At 41.3% G+C, this 22,839-nt stretch overlaps 1 protein-coding gene across 4 annotated transcripts in view; it reads right to left on the reverse strand.

The window, feature by feature from the left end:
* The window catches only part of RIPOR2 (RHO family interacting cell polarization regulator 2), a 216,369-nt gene that overhangs the window by 120,190 nt on the left and 73,340 nt on the right, over window positions 1-22,839 (reverse strand). For 2 of the 4 annotated variants that reach the window (XM_070244953.1, XM_070244958.1), the window contains exon 2: window positions 710-891. The exons of the other annotated variants lie outside the window; for them this stretch is intronic. The gene's annotated coding sequence lies outside the window, so the exon portion shown is untranslated. The remainder of the gene's footprint in view (window positions 1-709; window positions 892-22,839) is intronic. 4 annotated transcript variants of the gene reach the window in all.

A 22,839-nucleotide genomic window follows, 5' to 3' on the forward strand; every position in this document is an offset into this window, starting at 1 on the left:
TTTAGATATGCAATGGAATGTAGTTTTCCAAAATTTACTTTGGGTTTCAAAAACTGGACAGTTAAAGACCACTGCTGCAGACCCCACGTTGAGTGGAGCAGGATTGCGGTAGGCCCTGTAGAGCAGAGACCATGACCTGAGGGACCCTGGGAAAGCATCTGGAAGCTGCGGGCCCTTGGCACCGGGGCAATGCAGAGGGACGGCCTAGCAGTTCCATCCCTTTGCATGTACTAGCTTTGTGGGTTGGGACCCATTCGTCTCCTGACCTGCTATTCTTGGCTTCAGAATTTCTTCTTAGGGATAGCAATGAAAGCAAGGATTTGCAATTGGAAACTTGTTGTGTTCTGATTTTGGCCAAATGTTTTTGAAAACTCTTCTCAACGTGGCCTCGTTTCAATATATACGTCTTGGTGTCCTCTGAAGGAAGGAAGGAGGGAAGGAAGGAAAGAAGGAAGGAGAAAGAGAGGGAAGCAAGAGGGAAGGGCAGAATATTTCTCTTTTGGAAGAAAAATACATCCAGATGGCATCTGTTTTGTTTTTTAAAGCTTCCGTGGGAGGACATCCAGAGACACACTTTGATTTGAAATTTGAGCCCTCCTGGAAATCCGGAAATTCGGCTCTGGGTGCTCTGTAAATGCTGCAGGGCAGCGGTGGGCCCTGGACAAGCCCTTAACACATTTAAACTCTCATTCCCAGGTTCCTGGCTCACCTTAGAAGAGCTTCAAACCTCCTTTGTCAGGCACCCAGGAGGTTAGTGCCTTTGAGTCCATTTGGATGGTAATCACCATTCCTCCTTCGTTTCCGGCAGCCTGGACCCTGAAGACCCCTTCCTTCTTTAACGTTTTGTTTGAAGTGTAAATCACAGTGAGGAGGGTCAGTGAGAACCAATGCCTGGAGTAAAAGAAGAGACAACCGCAAGGTGTCCCACGTAAGGAGTTAGGGCCCAGGCCCGCCCAGGAGGGACCAAGCTCCCATATTTCCCGGACTCTGTTTTTCTACTATTCTCAATCTATCAGCTTGACAGTGGTTTTTAAGCTTTTACCTCTAAAGAACTGGAGTAGCAAAAGCTGTTTTTCCGTCCCTGAAAACGGCGTGACCAAAACACACCACCACACTGATCCAGCGCTGCCCTGAGTCTTTACACTTCAGTGGGCAGCCTTGAACTTCCGTGGGAACAGGGAGCTGCCCTTTCCTCTCTCACATCGAATTAAAAGAGAAAGCTAGCTGAAGGAGGGGGAGGGGAAGGAGGAAGGAGCCAGGAGGGAAGGAAGGAAACAAGGAAAGAAAGAGAGAAACAGAGAAAGAGAGGAAAGACAAAAAAAGGAAGATGCTGCCTTGATTCTAAAGGCCATACTTGACCATGGAGATAAGCTGGGAGCAATGAGGTGACAGCTCAGATTCTCCCCAGGGCCGCACTCTCTGTCTCTCTCTCAAATGATCGCTCATGGGAATTTGTAGTTATTAATCGGTCTGCATATTTCAAAAAAATTTCCCCCTTGAAGTGTGAGCCCAGGCTGCCCGTAGAGAAACTTTGCTGTTACCGATGGGTCTTTATTTTGAGGCACTGGGTTTCCCCTCTCCCTTCCCTCCGTCATGCTCCTTCTGGTCCCTGTTCTCTGATTTCTCTTCAGCTGAGATGTGTAAAAAACAATCTATGTTTGTTTCATCTCCTACTAACCTCTTCAAAACGAGGCCCTTTTTTTCTTTTCCTAGATCTATATCTGGTGTGATAACAGATTGAAAAGTGCCACCCATCCTTTCTGAGACCACAAACAGAGCTGAATCTGTGAACTGAGACCTATAAACAAGGGCGTGGACCAAAGAATGTGATGGGGCCACTGGAGGAGACAGAAAGCAAGAAGAAAACAGCACTGTAGCTTCGAGTGGGAGGTGAGCAGAAAACGGCCAACCTTAAAAAAATAAACAAGAACCAAAAGACAAAACTCAAACCTCATGAAACTCTCATGACATTGAGGGTTTTAAAAGTTGTTTCTACTGCAGATTTTAGAGACTTCTTCCCTTACCCTGAGGTACCCACGAGGTATCAACCCAACTCCTTAGGAGTTCAGCATTAAGGTAGGGTATAGGGGAAGTGTGAGGTTCGTCTCTCAGTCTCTACATGTGAGGGGGTCTCAGTGCTTCTCAGGATCCCCTTACGGTCAGGTTTAGTGAAATGGTCTGGTTGGAGCAAATTTGGATAAAGTGGGTCAGGGGTAAATTTAGGCCAGTAGGTAGGCCTCTTCAGCATGGGCTTGGCCCAAGCCAAAAGCAGTATAAATGTCAACTTCCCATTTTCTAATATCATGGAAACCCATGGTGGTGGTGGGGTGAGGGGTTCACTCACCACCCAGGTGAACGAGAGGCCCCAGACATCGGAAACTGGTTAGCAAGAATTCAGGACTCCTTTTCCCTCCTGGAAAGCCCATGGGGTGCACCGGCCCACCCTATGGAAGGGGCAGCCCCTGGGAAATTGTTTTCTTATACGAATTGTTTTCTTATAAAATTTCATCCAATGTTTTAACAAAGTACAAAAAAGGCGAGGTGTCAGGTATGAGATGGAGGGAGGGAGGGTGGGGCAGGAAGAGGAAGTTCTCTTTGTCCTCACCCCTCAACCTAGATATGACCTAATGTTAAAAACTCCATGAACGCAACCAGCTGCCTGTCACACCCACGTGGTTCAGTTGTCATTTATAGACTCATATAAATGTCCCTGGCACCAGTGTGGAAGAGGGCGCTGAGTAGAGCACCACATGTTTCTGGCATAGCACCGAGTAGTACTATTTTTTCCTTTATGCAAAAGTAATGTGCTATTATTGATTATAGATATTATCTGATGACAATAATTCTGTGACGTTCTTGCATTGATCAGATAACTCTGTGAGGGCAGAAAGTTCGTAATGCCTATCTTAAAAGCAAGGCTCTTGCCCTTTTCTTCCCTCTTCCCTCCTCTCCAACAATCCTTTCCTTTCATTCAGGAAAATCTGGGCCCCGGATGAGCTCTTGCACACCCTAGGATCTCATGGTTTCCTTTATGACGATAATATTAACACCAGGAAAGGCACATTTCTCCTAAGAAACTTAGGAATGTATGCCACTCAGTTCTTTCTGAGGGAAGAAAGGGAGTTCAGTGTGACTGTCCTCACGTTATTGATGGGAAGATTAAGGACAAAGAAAGTAAGTGAATAGGTGTATGCATATATGAAACATACATATATTCATGTACATATATGCACACACATAGAATGTGGCAGAGACTCTGGAGCAAGCCAAGTACTTTCAAAGAACAGGCGAGTCCAGATTGTGGGAACCTATACCAGAGAAGCTCTTACAGGAATAACGGAACTGCTCCATAAATAAAAAGAAAATATAATCCTGTAAAAAATATCCCAAAGTGTAGCTATCTAAGAGGCAAAGGGGACAGGGTTGGGTGAGAAGGATTTGCTGCATTGGGGCTGATTTCTCAAATCTTTTCTTTTTTGCTCTGAACTCATAGAACACAGTCCAGGCACATGACTTGAAGCTGCAGGATCTGGGCCATATTTACCAGTTTTTAAGCCAGTCTGTCCTGCTAGACTTTGGGATCTTAGAAGGCAAAGGTCAAGTAAGGCCTTCAGGCCTGATGGAAACCAGTGTTCCACAGACATTTTCTAAATGAATGAGTAATGGATTCCCAGCAGTTCTCTAGTCTCATGGGGATCAGAGAATTTAGAAGGTTCTTATCAACATGGAAGTGGTGGAATGACACCCGAGGGAGCAGTGGGTGACCACCAGGTCGCACATGTTGGGATGGTTGGGAATGCAGCTTTGCCCTATAGCGAACTTTATCCTACCACCCACTATGGAAGGAAGAACAGTAATTACACAGAGCCTGATTATGGTTTTCATGTCCCGAAGGATTTGTGTTGTCTTCCACATACTGTAGACCCTAGGCCCTGGTGACAGAGGGGCAAATAGACATTGTCTCACGTGCATTAATCAGCTAATCCATGAGTTTTGCAGTAAAATAGGTGTCTTTACATGATTTTATCTGCCAACCACTGGAATAGCGGCCTTCAAATTTTATTAACAAAGATAAGGGGCCAGCCCAGTGGTATAGTGGTTAAGTCTGTGTGCTCCACTTGGGTGGCCTGGGGTTTGCCAGTTCAGATCCCTGGCTTGGACCTACACCCTGCTTATCAAGCCATGCTGTGGCAGACGTCCCACATATAAAATAGACGAAGATGGGCACGGATGTTAGCTCATGGCCAGTCTTCCTCAGCAAAAAAGAGGAGGATTGGCAGCAGATTTTAGCTCAAGGCTAATCTTACTCAAAAAAAAAAAAAAAATATATATATATATATATAAGACTTCCATAAAAGGATCCCCTTGAAAGCTGTTCGAGAAGTAATGCATTTATAACAATAATAAACGTTTCTCCACCACTTTGCCCCAGGCTTCTGACCTTGTGGTTCTTTTTCCTAATTACTCTCCTCTTTTTCATGCACTAAAATAAAACTATATAAAAGACTCAACAGAAACATTAAAAACTGGTATAAGGGAAATTTCACGGTAGCGAACATTATGAAGCTTGGGTGAGGAGAAAAAAGTTCAGACCTGGCTTCTTGCATTTTCTGGATAAGATTTTCACAGAATACTTAGCTTTAGTAGTAATATTTAGTTCCCTATTTTTTCTACTCACTGGGATAAGCTGGTATATGGGAACGGAACTTGTGGTAAAGATAACCTTGCCACAAAAGGACTCCACCCCTGCTTACCTTCCGCTGGATCTAGTTGTAAATATGTCGTGAATGGTAAATGTGGGGCTTCCTGTGTTCTGCACTGTGTATTGCCACACCACTATCTCTAGTAGAACGAACAGGAATACAAAATTTACACCTCTTTTGAAATGTGATGAAGCAACATAGAATTCAGAAATAGGATGACCACATTTTCTGTACTATATTGCACTCTTTTGCACAATATGTAAGAACACAACATGAGAAACTGACAAAAGAAGGAAATAGAACAATTGAGGTTGTTGGGTGGGAAGGCTGCAAGGTAAAGGGCAGAATATGAAATACCCCACCTAGCCAACATCTTCTCGTGGCTGTTATTCCTATCTTCAAGGCTGTATAACTCTCCCCTCTTCCATTATTCTTTCCCACCATCCATCCATCCATCCATCCAACATTTATTGGGCACCTTGTCATTCCAGCTGCTGGGAATGCAGACTGCCAGAGGTATGCTGGTAAAGGTTGAAGAACTAGTTCTTAGGGGAGCTGATTTGCAGTGTTTGTTGGTTTTCACAGGGCAGATACTCCCACCATGCCTGATTTCAAGCTGCTAACAGGACACCACTGCACACAAAGTGGGGAAAGATGCGAAGGAGCACATCATCATATAGTGTTTTCACCATACAGATGCAAATAACCTCAAGTGTACAGATAATAGTTAAATGTGGCAATTAGGAAGTGATGTGTTTTGAGTATTTATTAACTTTGTGGTCAATATTGTTTATTTACTTGTACATTTATATAATTTTCAATAATGGCTGTTTTAACAATCAGCTCACATTTCTGAAAATTTAACAATTGGCTCTCGTAAGCAAGTACAAGCTGGCTCCAGCACATACTGGACAGAGATAAATAATATGTGCTGTCTACTTTATGAACATTTTTTATCTAGAAAGGAAGAAGTATACATACGTAAATAAGTAGTATTCCTACAGGTGATGTGATAGTGGATAGGGGAAAGTGCGGGGTATAGAATTAGTGGGGAAGCATGGTGAGACCCCCAAAACAAAATTATCTTGAGGAAAAGGTGGTGACTTGGACTCAACACAAGCACCTATGAGTACACACGGGGAGGCTGGTTTGAACTCAGCATGTGGCCCTTCCCTGTTCAATAATATTTTCTCTCTCTAGTTAGTGTCTTCAGACCCAAACACCCTGGTCCAATTGTCATTCTTGGCACAGTGTTGACTGGGTGATGGAAAATTCTAACTGTGGAGCCCAAGCCACGACTCCCCAGCAGGGCCAGTGAGGACTGGGGTGGGCAGGGACCACTCAGTGTAACAGAGGAGTCAGGCCTGTTGAACCGTGCAGGCCCGGTCTTCAACAGCGACATCTCGCGGCAACGAAGTGAACAGCATAAATTGGATTGGAGACATTTTTTTCCAATTCCCGTGATTCCTGGCATTGCTAGCAAAACTTACATCCTTCAGAACTGAGATTTTTAGACAGTTTGGTGGCTGGCAAGAACTTAAGGGAGTTCGTCCTAATGTGGCATCGGTGGACTTGAGCAAATAGTAAAAACAGTAAGAGTTGTGGCCATTTATGTTCTGATTTGCAGAGGAGGTCACGGGTGCAACAATCTGCCACGTATGTGTATGGATATGTGCTTACAGAAAAAAAAAAGCTGGCCAAATGTTAACAAGTGGTTATTCTACATGATAAGTTTTAGAGGGAGAGTTTATTTTCTTGTGCCAAAAAATTAATAAATAAAATCTGCCAACTGTAAAAAAAGGCAAGTAAGGTTAAAGAGGGAAACTAAAAATCCAACCATAATGCCAACAGCCAGAAATAAGCGCTGTCAGTATTTTGGTGTATAACCTAGACCTTCTGCTACAGATGATGGGTTTCCTGTCACCTCCCATTTCCAGTCTGCCTCGATTTCCTGACCTGTGCTTCTGAGCACTTGGGGGCAAGATGCTGACAGGACACACTCTTACTAAGTTAGGTTTTTCAACACAGGAGGCCCTTCATTCCAGTTCACACATTTTTCTTTTTTAACCTATCTCTAATTAGCCCTTTTTCATTCCCCACAGCTATTCCAAAGCTTAAACCGTTCTCTGCATCTTACCTCCTACTTCAGAGAAATCATAGACCCTCTATGTGATTCTTCCCTTCCACCTTTAATCTGTACCCATCCTTTCTTCCCTTCTGTTTCAGATGAAAATCTATCCTTTACACTGACCAAAGTCCATGCTACTTCTTTAAAAAGAAAAAATCACATTTTTTTTCTGCCTTCACAAGTGATCATATCCATATTGAAAAATTTGGAAATAAAGGGAGAAAACAAAAATCACATGTAATTCAAACACAAAGAGACAATCACTGCTAACACTGTAAATTCTTTGTTTTTTCCATGAATGATTGTATATATTCATACATTAAATATTTTTAGACATTGGAAATTAATCTGTATATACTATTTCATAAATCTCTTTTTTTCTCTTACAATAGATCATGAATATTTTTGGCATGACCACAAATATTCTTCTACAAGGAGATTTTAAAATAATTTTTAAAAATTAAAAATAACCTTTGTTCTTTTTTCTTATTTTAAAAGCAGTGCATGCTTATTGTAGGACAATTAGAAAATATAGTTAAAAGGAAGAAAAACTTAAATGCCTATAATCCCACCTCTGAGATATAACCAGCTGACATAATTTTATATAAATCTATGTTATAAACATAGGTTTTGTCAGGCATCATTCTATATCATTTGTGATATACAAATATTATTTCATTTAATCCTCATAACACATTGTATGGTTGACAATCTCCATGTTCTAGATGAGGAAACCGAGGCCCAGAGAGGCAACTAAGCTGTCCAAAGTTACATAATAATAAAAGTGGCAGCAGTGGGATATGGACCGAGGCAGTCTGCCTCCAGAGGCAGGATTCTTTTTATTTTTATTTTTGGAGGAAGATTAGCCCTGAGCTAACATCTGCCACCAACCCTCCTCTTTTTGCTGAGGAAGACTGGCCCTGAGCTAACATCTGCTGCCTGTCTTCCTCTACTTTATATGTGGGACACCTGCCACAGCATGGCTTGACAAGCAGTGCATAGGTGCACACCCGGGATCTGAATCAGTGAACCCCAGGCTGCCAAAGTGGAACGTGCAAACTTAACAGCTGCACCACCAGGCCGGCCCCCAGAGGCTGGATTCTTAACAGCTCATCTATAAAGCTCTCAACTGGGGCCAGCCTGGTGGCACAGCGGTTAAGGTCACATGTTCCGCTTCAGCGACCCAGGGTTCACCAGTTTGGATCCCGGGTGTGGACATGGCACCACTTGGCAAGCCATGCTGTGGTAGGCATCCCACATATAAAGTAGAAGAAGATGGGCATGGATGTTAGCTCATGGCCAGTCTTCCTCAGCAAAATGAGGAGGATTGGTGGCAGATGTTAGCTCAGGGCTAATCTTCCTCAAAAAAAAAAAAACCTCTCAACTTGCAGAAAACATCTTTCCATGTGGATAAATAGTACTTTCTGGGCCATGCTACCACACCCTAGGATCAGACAAATAGTGAGTTTTGTTTTCTTATGATTCTTTTAAGATTTTCTTTTTCAATTAATAGTTGCATGTAGAATTACTTTTTTTTTGGTCAGGAAGATTGGTAACAAATGTTAGCTCAGGGTCAATCTTCCTCTTTTTGTCCTTGAGGAAGATTGTTGCTGAGCTAACATCTGTGCCAATCTTCCTCTATTTTGTATGTGGGATGCTGCCACAGCATGGCTTGATGAGTGGTGCTAGGTCCTGCCTGGGATCCGAACCTGTGAATCCTGAGCTGCTAAAGCAGAGTGTGTAAACTTAAGCACTATGCCACCAGGCCATCCCCTGGAATTACTTTTATGCTGTGAGTGGATTCTCACTTCAACTTTTTCCAAATGGTTAACCAATGATCCAAGTTTTATTTAGTGATAACCTATCCTTTCTCCACTAATTTAAACTGCTACCTTTGTTTTTGCTTCTATCTTCTCTTGCTTTCTTTGGAAACTTGTTTCATTTTGTACCCACCATCTCTCCTGGATCTTGAAAATATGAGATAGCTTTTGAATTTTCTGTACATTTGCTAGATTAATTGATTGATGTACTTATTTATTCGATAACATTTACAGGGGATGCAACAGTGAATAAGATTAAAAAAAAACCTCTCTTGGGGCTTACAGTCTAGAGACGTATACAACACTTTTAACAGACACTTATATTGGGGCCCAGCCCCAGTGGCACAGTGGTTAAATTCAGTGCACTCTGCTTTGGCGCCCCAGGTACGTTTCCTGGGTGTGGACCTCCACCACTCATCTGTCAGTGGCCATGCTGTGGTGGCAGCTCATAGGCAAAAAGAGGAAGATTGGCAGCAAATGTTAGCTCAGGGCAAATCTTCCTCAGCAAAAAAAAAGCCAAAACAAAAGACTTATGTTGTACTTACAATGTACCAGGCACTGTTCTTAGTGATTTACAAATATTATTTCATTTAATCCTCCTCTAAGGTAGGTACTATTTTTATCACCATTTTTCATGTGAGGCAATGAAGCATGGAGAGGTTAAGTAACTTGCCCAAAGTCACTTAGCTGGTAGTGGCAATTTGGGGAAAATTAATAGGCAATTCCAATTTAATGCAATCAATATTATTTATCAAAGGGGAAATATAGGGCTATGTGGGAGCTCTTAGAAGGGCACTTGATGGGGCCAGGAAGGTCAGGAAAGGGTTTTGCAGGGAGTAATGTCCAATGATTCCTAAAGAATGAGGAGGAGTAGGCTGGACATAGACTGGTGAAGGGAGCTGTGAGTAGGGAGTGGGAGCTAGGCGTAAGCATAGGTAAGCGGGAGAAAAAGGCCTAGAGAAAAGGGAAGGAGAGAGTGGTATGTCCTAGAAGCTGAAAGAAATGAAGTGTGGTTAGAATAAGGGTGGGAGGTAAAAAGTCCTAGAGTTGGAAGGGTCGACAGAAGCCCATCATCTTGTGAGTCACTTAAGGAGTTTTAACTTTAGTCTAAACATAAAAGGAGACTTTGAAAGGTTTTGAGCAGGGGAGAGAGTGCTCTAGCTGCTGAGTGGAGGGTGGAGATCAAGGGGGCAAGAAATGAGTAGAGCCAACTGTTAGAGGGGCCCTTTCAACAGTCTAGGTGAGAACTGGTGTTGCCTTTAGAGCGGTAGAAATGGGATGGAGAGAAACAAGTGGATTCAGTTCCTTTGAAGGAGCTTGATTGGACAGAAGGTAAAAAGAAGGGCAGTCAGCGATTATGACCTGGCTCTTGGCTTAACTAATAAGTCTCCCATATTACCATCTAAGGCTTTGATAAAACGGTGGCTAATAAATAGACTAGACTTAATATGCGGAGGAGAAGATACCTTGCCTATAGTCTAATCATAACAGTCCTATGACTTCACGAAACCCTCCTCAAAGGAGGTCTGTAAAGTTTATAAATACGGCAAAAGTTAAGAGATTGTCTCTGGCAGTGGGATTGAGCACAATTAATAAAAAGTTTTTTGCATCTTTATTAAGATATATTTCATATATTATAAATTCCCCCATTAAAATATATAGTTCAGGTTTTAGTATATTCAGAGTTGCACAAACATTTCCACAACCTAATTTTAGAGCATATTCAATATGTCAGAAAGAAACCCTGTCTCCATTAGTAGTCACGCCCTATTCTAGTTTCCCTGCCTCATCCCAGCCGCAGGCAACCATTAATCTACTGTTTCTGGATTTGCCTAGTCTGAACATGTCACATAAATAGCGTCATATCAAACGCAGTCTTTTGTGGCTCACTTCTTTCACTTTACACAATGTTTTCCAGGTCCCTCCTCATTAAAGCACGTAACAGTCCCTCATTCCTTTTAGTGGTTGAATAACATTCTATTGTATGGACGTACCACATTTTGTTTATGCATTCATCAGTTAACGGACATTTGGTTTTTTTCTACCTTTTGGCTCTTAGGAATAATGCTGCCACAAAACCCCATGTACAAGTTTTTGAGTGGACTTATGTTTTCCAAAGCCACTGCACCATTTTACACTTCCACCAGCCATGTGGGAGTTTCAATGTCTCTGCGTTGTCTTTAACACCTGTTATTTTCTATCTTTTTTCCTTTAACCATCCTAGTAGGTGTGAAGTGGTATCTCATTGTAGTTTTGGTTTGCATTTCTCTAATGACTAGAGATGTTGAGTAATTTTTCATGTGCTTATTGGCCATTTGTATATCTTTTTGGGTAAATGTCTATACAAATTCTTTGCTCATTTTTTACTTGGTTTATTTATCTTTGGAAGAGTTCTTTATATATTGTGGCTATAAGCCCCTTGTCAGATAAGTGTCTTGCAAATATTTTCTTCCATTCTGTAGGTTGTATTTTCTTGATGATGTCCTTTGACACATAAAAATTTAAAATTTTGATGAAATCCAATTTATTTATTTTTTTACTTGTTCTTTTTAAGAAATCATTGCCTAATCCAAAATCATGAAGATTTACTCTTATGCTATCTGCTAGGAATTTCATGGTTTTAGTTCTTACATTTAAGTTATGATCCATCTTGAGTTAATTTTTGCATATGATGTGAGGAACGGGTCAAAATTCATTCTTTTGCATTTGGACGTTCAGTTGTCCCGGCACCATTTGTTGAAAAATTTCCCCATTGAATTGTGTTGGCACGCATTAAGTTAAATTTTGTTCTTTATACTTTCCTTTTTTCCACAGTTACCAAAAAAACGAAAGAAAGAATGAAACAAAGAATAAAAGAAGGAAAGAAAGAAGAGAGAAGAAAAAACCCAAATCTGCAATTTTTTTCGTTTTTTAACGGAAGCAGCAGCACACCGTTAGAAACAGCCTATGTCTGCACCAAGGGTTTCAGTTGAGTCGGATTTAGTTGTGTGTCTTTCCTAACACTACATCAAACCATCCCTTTCTCTTTTGCTCAGTGTTAAAATAGCCAGTCTCCTCTTAAGTGCACTGTTTTAGAGTTTGTGACAGCAGAACTATTTGGTGAATTTTAGCTGTACAAGTAAACTGAAAGTCTCGTAAAAATAGCTAACAATTTTCCCAAGGACTTTATATGTCAGATATGTGGAAGAAGTTACTCTGCAGCCGGGGCAGGAAAACAAATGTACTTCAGCTGCGTAAGTTATTTGGTTATAATGCCAATTTAAAAAAATGTTTTCAAGGTTATGAAGAAATGCATAATATTTGATATTATGCACTTGCCAAATGAAACTTTAAAAATACTTAGATCCTTCTGATAACATTGTTGGTGGTATTATCAACTGTATCAGTCTTTTTTGAGACTACCATGACAACGTGTAACATACTATTAATAGTTTGACCCAGTGATAAATCTTTCAAAAAATAACCTAAGGACATAATCTAAGAGAATAAAAAAAAATATATACAAAGATGTTTTATTTATAATAGGCCAAAGTGTAAAAATGTCCCAAAGCCCAAGAAGCAGAGGATGGATAAACAAACTATGCTTCACAGTGAAATGCTGTAGAACCCTAAATAATCACTGGTTATTGTAGCGTGGTATGGTAATATGTACAAACACACATCCCAAATAATGGTGAAGTGAGCAAAAGAACATGCATATACACCTTGATTGAAAATGGTCTAAGGATGGCTATGTGCTAACAAAGCTCAAAATGAATTTAACGCAATATTAATATCCATTAGATCTCTTTGCACACCTTCCCCCTAAAAAGGCTGATTAAGTGTAAAATGGAAGTTAAAATAAGTTCTGAAAGTCAAAACACACATCTTTGTATTTCTTCGACACATCTTTTCTTAGTTATTTCCCAAATCATTGCATCCTTACTTTGATATCTAGGAATAAAAGAATAAACACTTGGAAAGAAGAAAGTAAAGGCTTCTCAGAAATTAGCTATTGAAATCATTACTCCTGAGAAGGGTAACCCATGCCTTAAGGAAGCGTTATTTCTCTGACACTTGATGAGTTATGTTAAGAATGTGTCTGCATGTAACTTGGGGGTGGGGAGAAATAGAGTGACCTTCCAGTCTGGGGTCGAGGGTGGTATATTAAATTCCTGGGCTTCTGTAACAATGTGCCACAAACAGAGTGGCTTTAAACCACAGAAATTTATTCTCCCACAGTGCTGGAGGCTAGAAGTCTGAAATCAAGGTGTCGGCAGGGCTGATTCCTTATCAGGACTCTGAGGGAAAATCTGTTCTATGCGTCTGCCTAGCTTCTGGGGACTGCCATCAATCCTTGGTGTTCCTTGGCTTGTAGGCACATCACTCCAATCTCTGCCTCTGTCTTCGCATGGCCTTCTCCCTGGGTCTCTGTCTTTTTGTAAGGATACCAGCCATATTGGATTACAGGCCCATCCTGCTCCAGTATGATCTCATTTTAATTCAACTAATCCCATTTATAATAATGCTATTTGCAAATATGGTCACAATCTGAGGTAGTGTGTGTTAGGACTTCAACATATCCTTTTAGGGGGACAAAAGGCAACTCATATCAGCTGGCCTTTGAGTTAATTTAATTAGTGTATGGTTCTGATTCGTTCCAGAATTTTCTCAGAGCAAAATCTAGGCTGTCCACAGCAGGTCCTAGGAGGAGCCACTCAGGAAAAGTGATTGGTAATGGGGGAATGGCCTCATGAAAATGGGATGGGTTGCTCTAACGGACTGCTGACCTCTCTCCCTGAGAGGGTAGCCTCACTTCTGGTTGACGGTGGAAGCAATGGTTAAGCCCCATGGGTGAAGACAGATGGAGGCTGCTGTGGAGGAACTTCCCTCCCCTTGATTTTATGTTTGCACATGGAGGCACGCATTAGAGAAATGCTCCTGTCCCCATCACACCCTCACCCAGCCTCCTCAGTGGAGGAAGGATGACGTAGCTGATTGGTAAATTTGGAAGATGGCTCTGAGCCTGCTCCAACAGCCCCTCCCTCTCCTCTTTGGAGCCAGCTGCCCGTATGTTCTCTGTTCTTCCACACACTAAATTGTACTGGGGCACTGCCCCAGGGGGGAGGCCAGCGGTTATCAAATGCTGCTTATCACTGAGTAAGTCTGCCTGATTCTTGGGCGGGGGGGGGGGGGTTGTCAGGATTATCTCATCATTTGACCAACAGATCTAAGCCACGCTCTCCAACTTGGCCTTTGTCTGCATTGGAATTGTGTCTGCACTTCCTGTAATATAGGTGATATTTTGATATTCCTCTGCCTACCTCCTGTATCTAAGTCTCAATTGGTTCCAAATTCAGGGAGAAAAAAAGGATGCCTCTCTAGGTTTCCTTGAACCTCCAGAAAAGGATGCAATTAACTCATTTCCAGATACTCCCTTTACACTGTAAGTACCAGATGTGGCCGCCACAAAAGAAAGATATGGGGGATGCGTTTTATTAACCTCCAGCGCCCAAGCTCTTCCTCTCCCCACAGGCATGAGTGAGGGGCAGGATGTGCTATAGCAGGACAAAAGGCAGTGGTGAGAATAAGAGAATACTTTGTCCATTTCTAGCTGCCTGTGTGCCCATTTATCAATCAGCAAACATTTAAGGAGAGTTTGCTCTGGGCAAGGCGCCATCGTGGTCCCCGCTGGGAACACAAAGAACCGTAAGGCAAACATGGCCCATCCTCAGTGGATTTACAGTCTTGTTGGAGAAACAAGGCACATAAAAAAGACAAGTTACAGTACCAGACAGGATGTGGTCAGTGCCAGTGAGTTTTATAGGCAGTTAAAGTGCCATAAAAATTCAGAGGAGGAAGAGAACCCTTCGGAATACTTTGAACTGATAAGAAATTGCCGGGGGCTGGGGTGCGGGGTACTTGTTGGAGAAGAGAGTGTTCCCAGCTAGGAGTACAGTATGTGAAAAGGGCCCGAAGTTACAATGTTTAAGATATTTTAGTAAACAATCGGAGCAACATTTAAGGAGCCTCTGCTGTGTGAAAAGCCAGGCGATGAGGTGGGTACAGTGTAGTGTGATGGTCAAAAGTGAGGGCTCTGAAGCCAACCATGTAGACTCGAATTCAAGCTCAGAAGCTTATGATGAGTGTGCTCTGGGGCAAGTCAGTTAATCTCTGTAAGCCTCGGTTTCCCTTATGTGCTGGGTGCAGTCATAGGCATTGAGGATACAGTAGTAAGTAAGAAAAGTCCCTATTTATTTTGTACTGACCATAGGGCACAGGTGCTGTTCTAAACGCTTTATAAACGTTAACTTACTGAACCCACAGAGTAACTCAGTGAGGAGGGGACCTTTATTACCTTCATTTTACCAATGAAGAAAGTATGGTTCAGAGAGGCTAAGCATCTTGCTGTAGGTCTCACAGCTAGGCAGGGGCAGAGGCGGGACGCACACCCAAGCTGTCTGATGCCACACTCCACGCTCTCAATCGTTGTGCTAACCGGCCTGTGAGGTGCAGGCTCCACAAAGAGTGTGGCAGTGGGACATGTGATGGCATCCTGTGGTGATGACCTTGCGCAGCAGAATAAGGAAAATAAGAATATGTTGCAACTAGAATTCTTTCCAGTTTACCGCTTTGCTGCTTGAAGAACTTGTTTGAACTTAAAATTATAGTTTCCATGTGGCTATCGAAGGCCTTGCAGGAGAGGGAAGTATAAAACTATTTTAAGATTTTTCTTCCTGTGACATAAATTATGGTTTGGGGAGGAGAGAGTTTGGAGGTAGGGGGCACTCATTAGAAGGAGATGATAAGGCCTGGATCTAGGGCAGAGGCTGTGGGAATGAAGAAGGCAAAGCAGATTTGAAAGATACTATAAGGAAGAATATTAGCTCCATTTAAAAATGCTTACTGTAATAGTCTATCACAGTATTTAATGCCATGGGTACACAGAGCTGTGGGTTTTAAAGGGCTCTGCAATCACTATTAATTAATCCATTCAACGTACTGAGAGGTACAATTATTGTTAAAAGGAGGCAATTGATCTCAAGGATGCCTACCTCTCTTTCATAGTCCATCTTTTTATTTGGTTTTCATGGTACTGTGTATTGCCTGGGAGACAGGGGAGAAAAGAAACTTCGTGTATGTTTACTGGGGTAAGTTTTGAGTTTTGAGCTGCGTAAAGAATAGCATTTGAAAAAGGGTACCTCATAGCTGAAACAGAAGATTGTAGATTGGTGTATGTAAAAAGGCAATGTTAATCTTCTAGTCACGTTAGTTCAATGAAAATCTCACAATTCAGAGAATGAGGTCCATCTGCTAATCTTCAAGAGGGGTATTAGAAAGTCAATAGCTGAACTTGCTTGAGGTCTTACTTAGGATTCAGTAGTCTGGAAATGGAAGAATGACTCAATATCTTTGTTCTGATTGAGGCCAGGTGGGGGAGAATGTGAGGTCTGAATCCCACTGGGGCAGCATTATCCCGTCCACCTGCAGCTAACTCTTTCTTTGATTGGCTATGGCCAACTTAGTTCTCAGCAAGGAATGCTCACGTTCTTCAACTCACTTTCCAAACTGCTACCACACAGGTTGATAATTAGCAAATACTCCACACCCAGCAACTTGGGGAAAAGATAACGCTTACTCCTTTCATAAAAATTTCAATATAATCTGAAATCTCCAGAAAAGTGCTAAGCACAAATGTAAAATAAAATAAAATAGAACACTTTGCAGCCATTTATGAAACACACACATGTATGGGCATATATAGGTGCACATATGTACACACTAATATGTACATACTAATCCATAAGGCATTTTGCTGGGAAGACAAGGAAAAAAAAGGTCTCTTGTGGAATGTGAACTGGTAAGAGAAAAAGCAAACTGCGTTCGAGTTTTGTACAGCACAATCCTATTTCAGTTAAAAAAAAATCCTATGTGTGTTTGTGCATGTAAGGGTATTTGTGTGTGTATTTATCCTCCTTGGAATTCATTTAGTTTCTTAGGAAAAATATTCATCCATTGTGGAAAATTCTCATACCTTATGTTTTCTTTCTCTAAATTTTTATCTTAAAATAATTATAGATTCACAGGGAGTTGCAAAACTAGTGCAGAGAGATCCTATGTACCCTCCACCCAATTTCTCCCAGTGGTTACATTTTGTGTAACTATAGCAAAGTATCGACACCAGGAAATTGACATTAGTACAATGTGTGTTATAGTTTTATGCCATTTTATCAGATGTGTAGATTCCTGTAACAACCACTACATTCAAAATACAGAAGTGTTCCATCACCACAAAGATCTCCCTCACACTACTCCTTTATGGTCATTCTCATCTTCCTCCCCTGTCTGATCACTATCCCTAATTCCTGGCAACCACTAATCTGGTATAAAATGTTTTACGTTTGAGAATGTTATCTAAATAGACCCACAGTATGTATCCTTTTGAGACTGGGTTTTTTCACTCATTCTGTCATCCTTGAGATCCCTCTAAGTCATTGTGTTTATCAGTCGTTCTCCCTTTTCATTGCTGAGTAGTATTTCATGATTGGATAAACCATAGTTTGTTTAACCATTCACATGCTGAGAGACAGTTTGGTTGTTTCCAGTTCTTGGCTATTACAAATAAAACTGCTATGAACATTTGTGTACAGGTTTTACATGGATATGTTTTAATTTCTGTGGAATAAATGCTAAGGAGTATGATTACTGGGTCAAATGGTAAGTATATGTTTAGTTTTTTAAGGAAATGCCAAATTAACTTCTAGAATGGCTGTACCATTTTATGTTCCCACCAGCAATATATGAAATATTCAGTTTCTCTACATCTTCATCAACATTTGGTATAGTCAGTATTTTTTATTTTAGCTATTCTTTTTTTTCATTTGTTTTGCTTTTTTTTAAAGATTGCCCCTAAGCTAACATCTGTTGCTGATTTTTCTTTTTCTTCTCCCCAGAGCCCCCCAGTACATAGTTGTATATTCTAGGTCTAGGTCCTTTCAGTTCTGCTATGTAGGACACTGCCACAACATGTCTTGATGAGTGGTACTAAGTCGGCACCCAGCATCCAAACTGGTGAACTCCAGGCTCACGAAGCAAAGCGTGAAAACTTAACCACTCGGCCACAGGGCCAGCCTCTGTTTTAGTTATCCTAATACATGTATAGTGATATCTCATCTTAGTCTTAATTTGCATTTTCCTAATGACAAGTGATGCTGAACATCTTTGTATGTGTTTATTAGCCATCTGTAAATTTTCTTTGAAGTATCTGTTCAAGTTTTTGCTAATTTTTAATTGAGCTTTTATTTTCTTATTTATAAGATTTGAGACTTCTTTATATATTTTGGATATTGTCTTTGACCTGTTCTCTTTCCTTTCTTCCTTTGTCCTCCATGCCTTTTAACTTCTCTTTCATATTTTCCGTTTCTTTGTCTCCCTGGGCTGCATTCTTAACATTGACTACAGATCTAATTTCCTTTCACTAATTCTTTTTTCCATAGTACCTCCTCTACTGATGAACATATCCAGAGTTTTTAATTCTACTACTATGTTTTTCATTTCCAGAGGTACTATTTTGTTCTTTTTCAAATTTGCTTGGATCTTTATAGTTCCCTGTTTCCTGCACATACTTTCAAACTTGTATGTTTCTTTAAACATGTTAAACATGACCATTTTATAATCTGTGTCTGATAATTTTATTATTTGAGTCTTTGTGTGTCCTTCTCTGCCATCTGTCATTTCTGTTGACTCTTTCTCATGATGCCTTCCAATCGTGAATGGGCATTAGATTTTGTCAAATGCTTTTTCTATATCTATTGATATGATCATCTGATTTTTTTTCTTTAGTCTGTTCATGTAATGAATTACAGTAATTGATTTTTGAATGTTGAACCAGCCTTGCATACTTAGAATAAATCCCACTTGATTGTGGCTTGTAATTCTTTTGCTACATTGTTGGAATCGATTTGCTAATATTTTGTTGAGGTCATGATGTGTTCCTTCCATGTGTGCTTATTTATTTTTTACACTGAACTACCGGTCTTACTTGGGATTTTATTTATGGAATTTACTCGAGGCTCTGGACAAAGGTGGGTTCCCTTCAGAAGGTTGTTTCTGCCAGGTACCTGGAGTCACAGTGATTTGGGGACTCTTCTAAATTAAATTCTTGGCTTGAAGTATTTCAGGATATCTAGGTGCTGTGAATTTTTCCTGCCATGCCGTATTAGGACCAGCTTCTTGTTCAAATTCTCATTTTTTCTCTTCTCTCCTCTCAGTTCTAAGGTTCAACATGGCTCCTACTATCCCCAACAGGGACAGGTGTGGGTGCGGAGAGGAGATGGGGGAGCTGGTTTATTTCCCACTCACTCTTATGTTGAAGATGCAGTGGGGGAACGATTAAACCTTGGGCATGCGCTGGTTTTGTCTGCTGTGGGAATATATTTTTTCCTTAGGTAATTTTTTCAATCATGAGATTATGGGGATTTAACTTTCCTTTTATGTGCTTTCCATTTTAAAAATTAATCAAAAATATGAAAATAAAACAAAATGCTAAAATAAAACAAATCAGAAATGCTTAAAAAAAGCTAAGATTAATGAGAAAAAGATGGTTATAGATCCAACTATGTGTATTTAAATTTACTACTTAGTAAACAGCAATAAGTAGGGCAGAGCTGAATAGTTCTAGAGGATAAGACACCTTCTTTTGGTAAACGTTTCTGTTGAGGAATAGAGAAAACCTGAAATCTGAAGTCCTTCTTTAGGGGAAGGAAACGGGAAAAAAGAAGTCTTAAGGAAAAGTGCTGGTGGTACACTGATGAGCATAGCTGCTTATCAAGGAAAAGGGTGTATGAGTTTCCTGTTGCTGCTGTGACAAATTACCACAATTGGTTTGGTAGCTCAAACAAATTAATTTTTTTTACGGTTCTAGAGGTCAGAAGTCTGAAATGGATCTCATTGGGCTGAAATCAAGGTGTGAGCAGGGCCACATTCCTTTTATGGGGAGGGGAATTTGAGAGGAGGGGAGGGAATTCCAGGGGAAAGTCCGTTCTTGTGCCTTTTCCAGCTTCTGGAGGCTGCCTGCATTCCTTGGCTCATGGCCTTCTTCTGTCTTCAAAGCTAGCAGTGGGCAGTCTAGTCTTTCTCATGCTGCATCCCTCTAACACTAACATCTCTGCATCCTTCTTCCACGTTTAAGGACACTTATGATTACATTGGGCCTAATAGGATGTTCCAGGATAATCCCCCATCTCAAGGTCAGCCAATTAACATCCTTCATTCTATCTGCAATGGTAATGCCCCCTTACCATATAATGAATCATAGTCACAGGTTTTGTGGGTTAGGACACAAACATCTTTGGGGGAGTCCTTATTCTGCCTACTTTAGAAGGAGAAGTCTTTAGGTCATTTGTTGCAATTAAGATGGTGAATGCTTTTACAAATTATCTGCAGATTGATGATTTTTAGAAAACATTTTGTAGTAAGATAAAACATAAAGAAAAACATGCAAAACAAATATATAGACAATGACTTATTTATTATGAGGCAAATGCCATTGTAACTTTCCCCTAGGTCTAGAAGTTAAATTTTGATGGCCACCATAGAAGCACCTCCATAGGCTCCATCCCTATCCCAATCATCGACTGTCAAAATTACTTATCCCATGGTAGACACAACTCTGGATAAATTAATTTTCTTCTGCTTTCAAGGGTTTCAAACCCTAGCAATTTGTAGGATCTCTGATTTTCACAATTGAATGAACTGAGTACCTTGAAATGTACAAAATCAGCTGCAGCAGGAAATGAAATGATTGCCTCGTGTAGAGAAACAGGATGGGATCAGGTGAATAGCACAGAAGGAAGTAGAGTATCTTTCTTCTTTCCCCTTTGACATCAATCTAATTTCTTCTCTTTAGCTATAGAGAAGGAGCGGAGGCTATGAAACCATGCTTCCCACCTGAGGATCTCTTTGCTTTAAATGTGATGCTCAAGATCTCAACCTGGGACCCCGGAAGCATCAATCAGCACAGAAAACCAGATGGACAGATTGCCATCAAGCTCTCTGCAGGACCTGAGTTAATGCATCTTGCAAAGCTCTTTATATAACGACAACAATAATAAGATAATTAAGGTATACATGTAACTGACTGAATGATTCTTTCTGGGAATAAAACATTCAGTGAGATACTTTCTTAGGGGGAATGGGAGTATTTTTCACATTTGAGCTACTGAAGTGAGTTACCCCAGGGGAAATCACAAACCAGATTTGCATGGAGTTTCATTGAGTCTCATCATCCTTATTAATATGGTATTAAGTTTACAAAATTACCTAACCCTAGCCCAAAATGTTTTGTTTAATACTGTGTTTTTGATTCCTGTATCAGACAGCTGGGATGCCACGTGTTGGGGCCCTGACAAGTTGGGAAATTATACATCTGATGATTATGAAATTGGGCTTGATTGATTTAATCACTGTAATCATTGGCATTGTGCAGATATGCAACCAGGAGGTTTTCATTCCAACAATTATGCACGATGAAGTCACATTGTGCAGGAGACTCATCTCTGTGTTTATTTCCGTCTAAATGGGAAGAAGGATGGAGAGCAAGGCATGACCCAGGGTACAGCACTGCCAGGTGAACCCACATTACGCAGCCAATAAGGTGAAGTAATGAGCTTAATGAAGTCACTGTGCTCTACCTGGCTCCCTATGGCCTTGGCCATGGCAAAGAATTTGTATCTAATTAAATATAGACTTATGCCATTATCCCTCAAAAATTATTAACAGGCAGAGTATCTGGCACATGGTAGGAGCTCCATAGATATCAGCTTTTCTCTCCATGACAACTCCTTCCAGGGGGCCTAGGGAGCTGTGGAAATGTGGAGCCACCCTAGATCGTCACCCTCCCTTGTAACTACCTATTACCCTAAATACCCTGGAAGTGGGCTGGAGGGGAGCAAGGGGTGCCTTCTTCCCTCCCGGCTCTACAGACTGATTCAACTTGCTGACCAAACAAGGGAGTGTCTCCTCATTGAAAAGTGGTCCATAGTTAGGGGAGTGAGTCAATCTTTGTTGAGGGCTTCGAAGAAAGCCAGCAGAGCCTAAGCCATTCTCATCATTATTGAATCTCAGAACGCCTGTTAGGGAAGAGTCATGCTGCAGCTTGGGAAATCGGCTCATTTTTACAGAGTTCTGGAGGTGCGAATTGGAAGGAGGCGGTGTGTGGGAGTGCAGGAAACAAGAAGAGAGAAGGATTTGGGGCAAATTTGGTCTAAGATGTTGTTCAAATGCAGAATAATAAAGGACAAAGACATATTGTCCGCTGCCGCCATGCACAGGATCACAGTATGGTAGAAGGAAGGAGGACTTTGGAGACCATCTGCTCCAACCTCTTCATTTTGCTGATGAGGGAAGCGTGGCTGAGATCACACAGCTGGTGAGAAGTCGAGTGGTTCCTCAACTCGGGTCTCCTGAGGCATCTTGTGCACATTTCCCAGGTGACTCACTGTGCTTTCAAATCCGTTTATAACATATAATTGGCCCCTCTTCTAACTGGCATAAAGCTCCCATTAGGGCAGAAGTTACTGGATGAATTAAAGAATGTCCTGGTTGTTTTCCCGTGAGACAATACGTGCTCTAATTTAATCCTCAAAATACCCCTGTCTGGCAGGTGTTTTCTTTTATGGATGAGGAGATTGAAGTTTAAGAGAAGTTACATGACTTAGAGATTCAGTGGCTGAGACTTGAATTGGAGCCCAGGTCCTCAGACCCCAGACCCTGGGCCACTCATCTCAGCTGCAAGACCCCAATCCTGCCATATGCAGTGAACTTTCGTACATTATACCTTGACCCCTCTGCATCAAAGGCGCACTCCAATTGCCTTCCATTTATCAAGGATTTGTATCCGTATATCAAGCAACAGCTCAAGGATTTTGAGCTATCGCTGCCACTGGGAGGGAAGGTGAAGCCTCTCTCACCTGAGGGAGCATCTTTGGAGTATTTTCAGTGTCTGCTCTTGATAGTGTTGCTGTTGAGTGGAAGCGCCATCTACATCTGGCCTCCAGCCATGGATTAGAACCTCAGTCTGTAACCAATCCTTGTGCTGTGCCTTCTACCATATCAGTCATTCTCAGCTGGGGCAACTGTGCTCCCCAAGGGACATGGGGCAGTATTTGGAGGCATTTTTCATGGTCAAAAATAGAGGGTGGGGAATGGG

The sequence above is a fragment of the Equus caballus genome, chromosome 20 (assembly GCF_041296265.1).
Source record: "Equus caballus isolate H_3958 breed thoroughbred chromosome 20, TB-T2T, whole genome shotgun sequence".
Taxonomy (NCBI): Eukaryota; Metazoa; Chordata; class Mammalia; order Perissodactyla; family Equidae; genus Equus; species Equus caballus.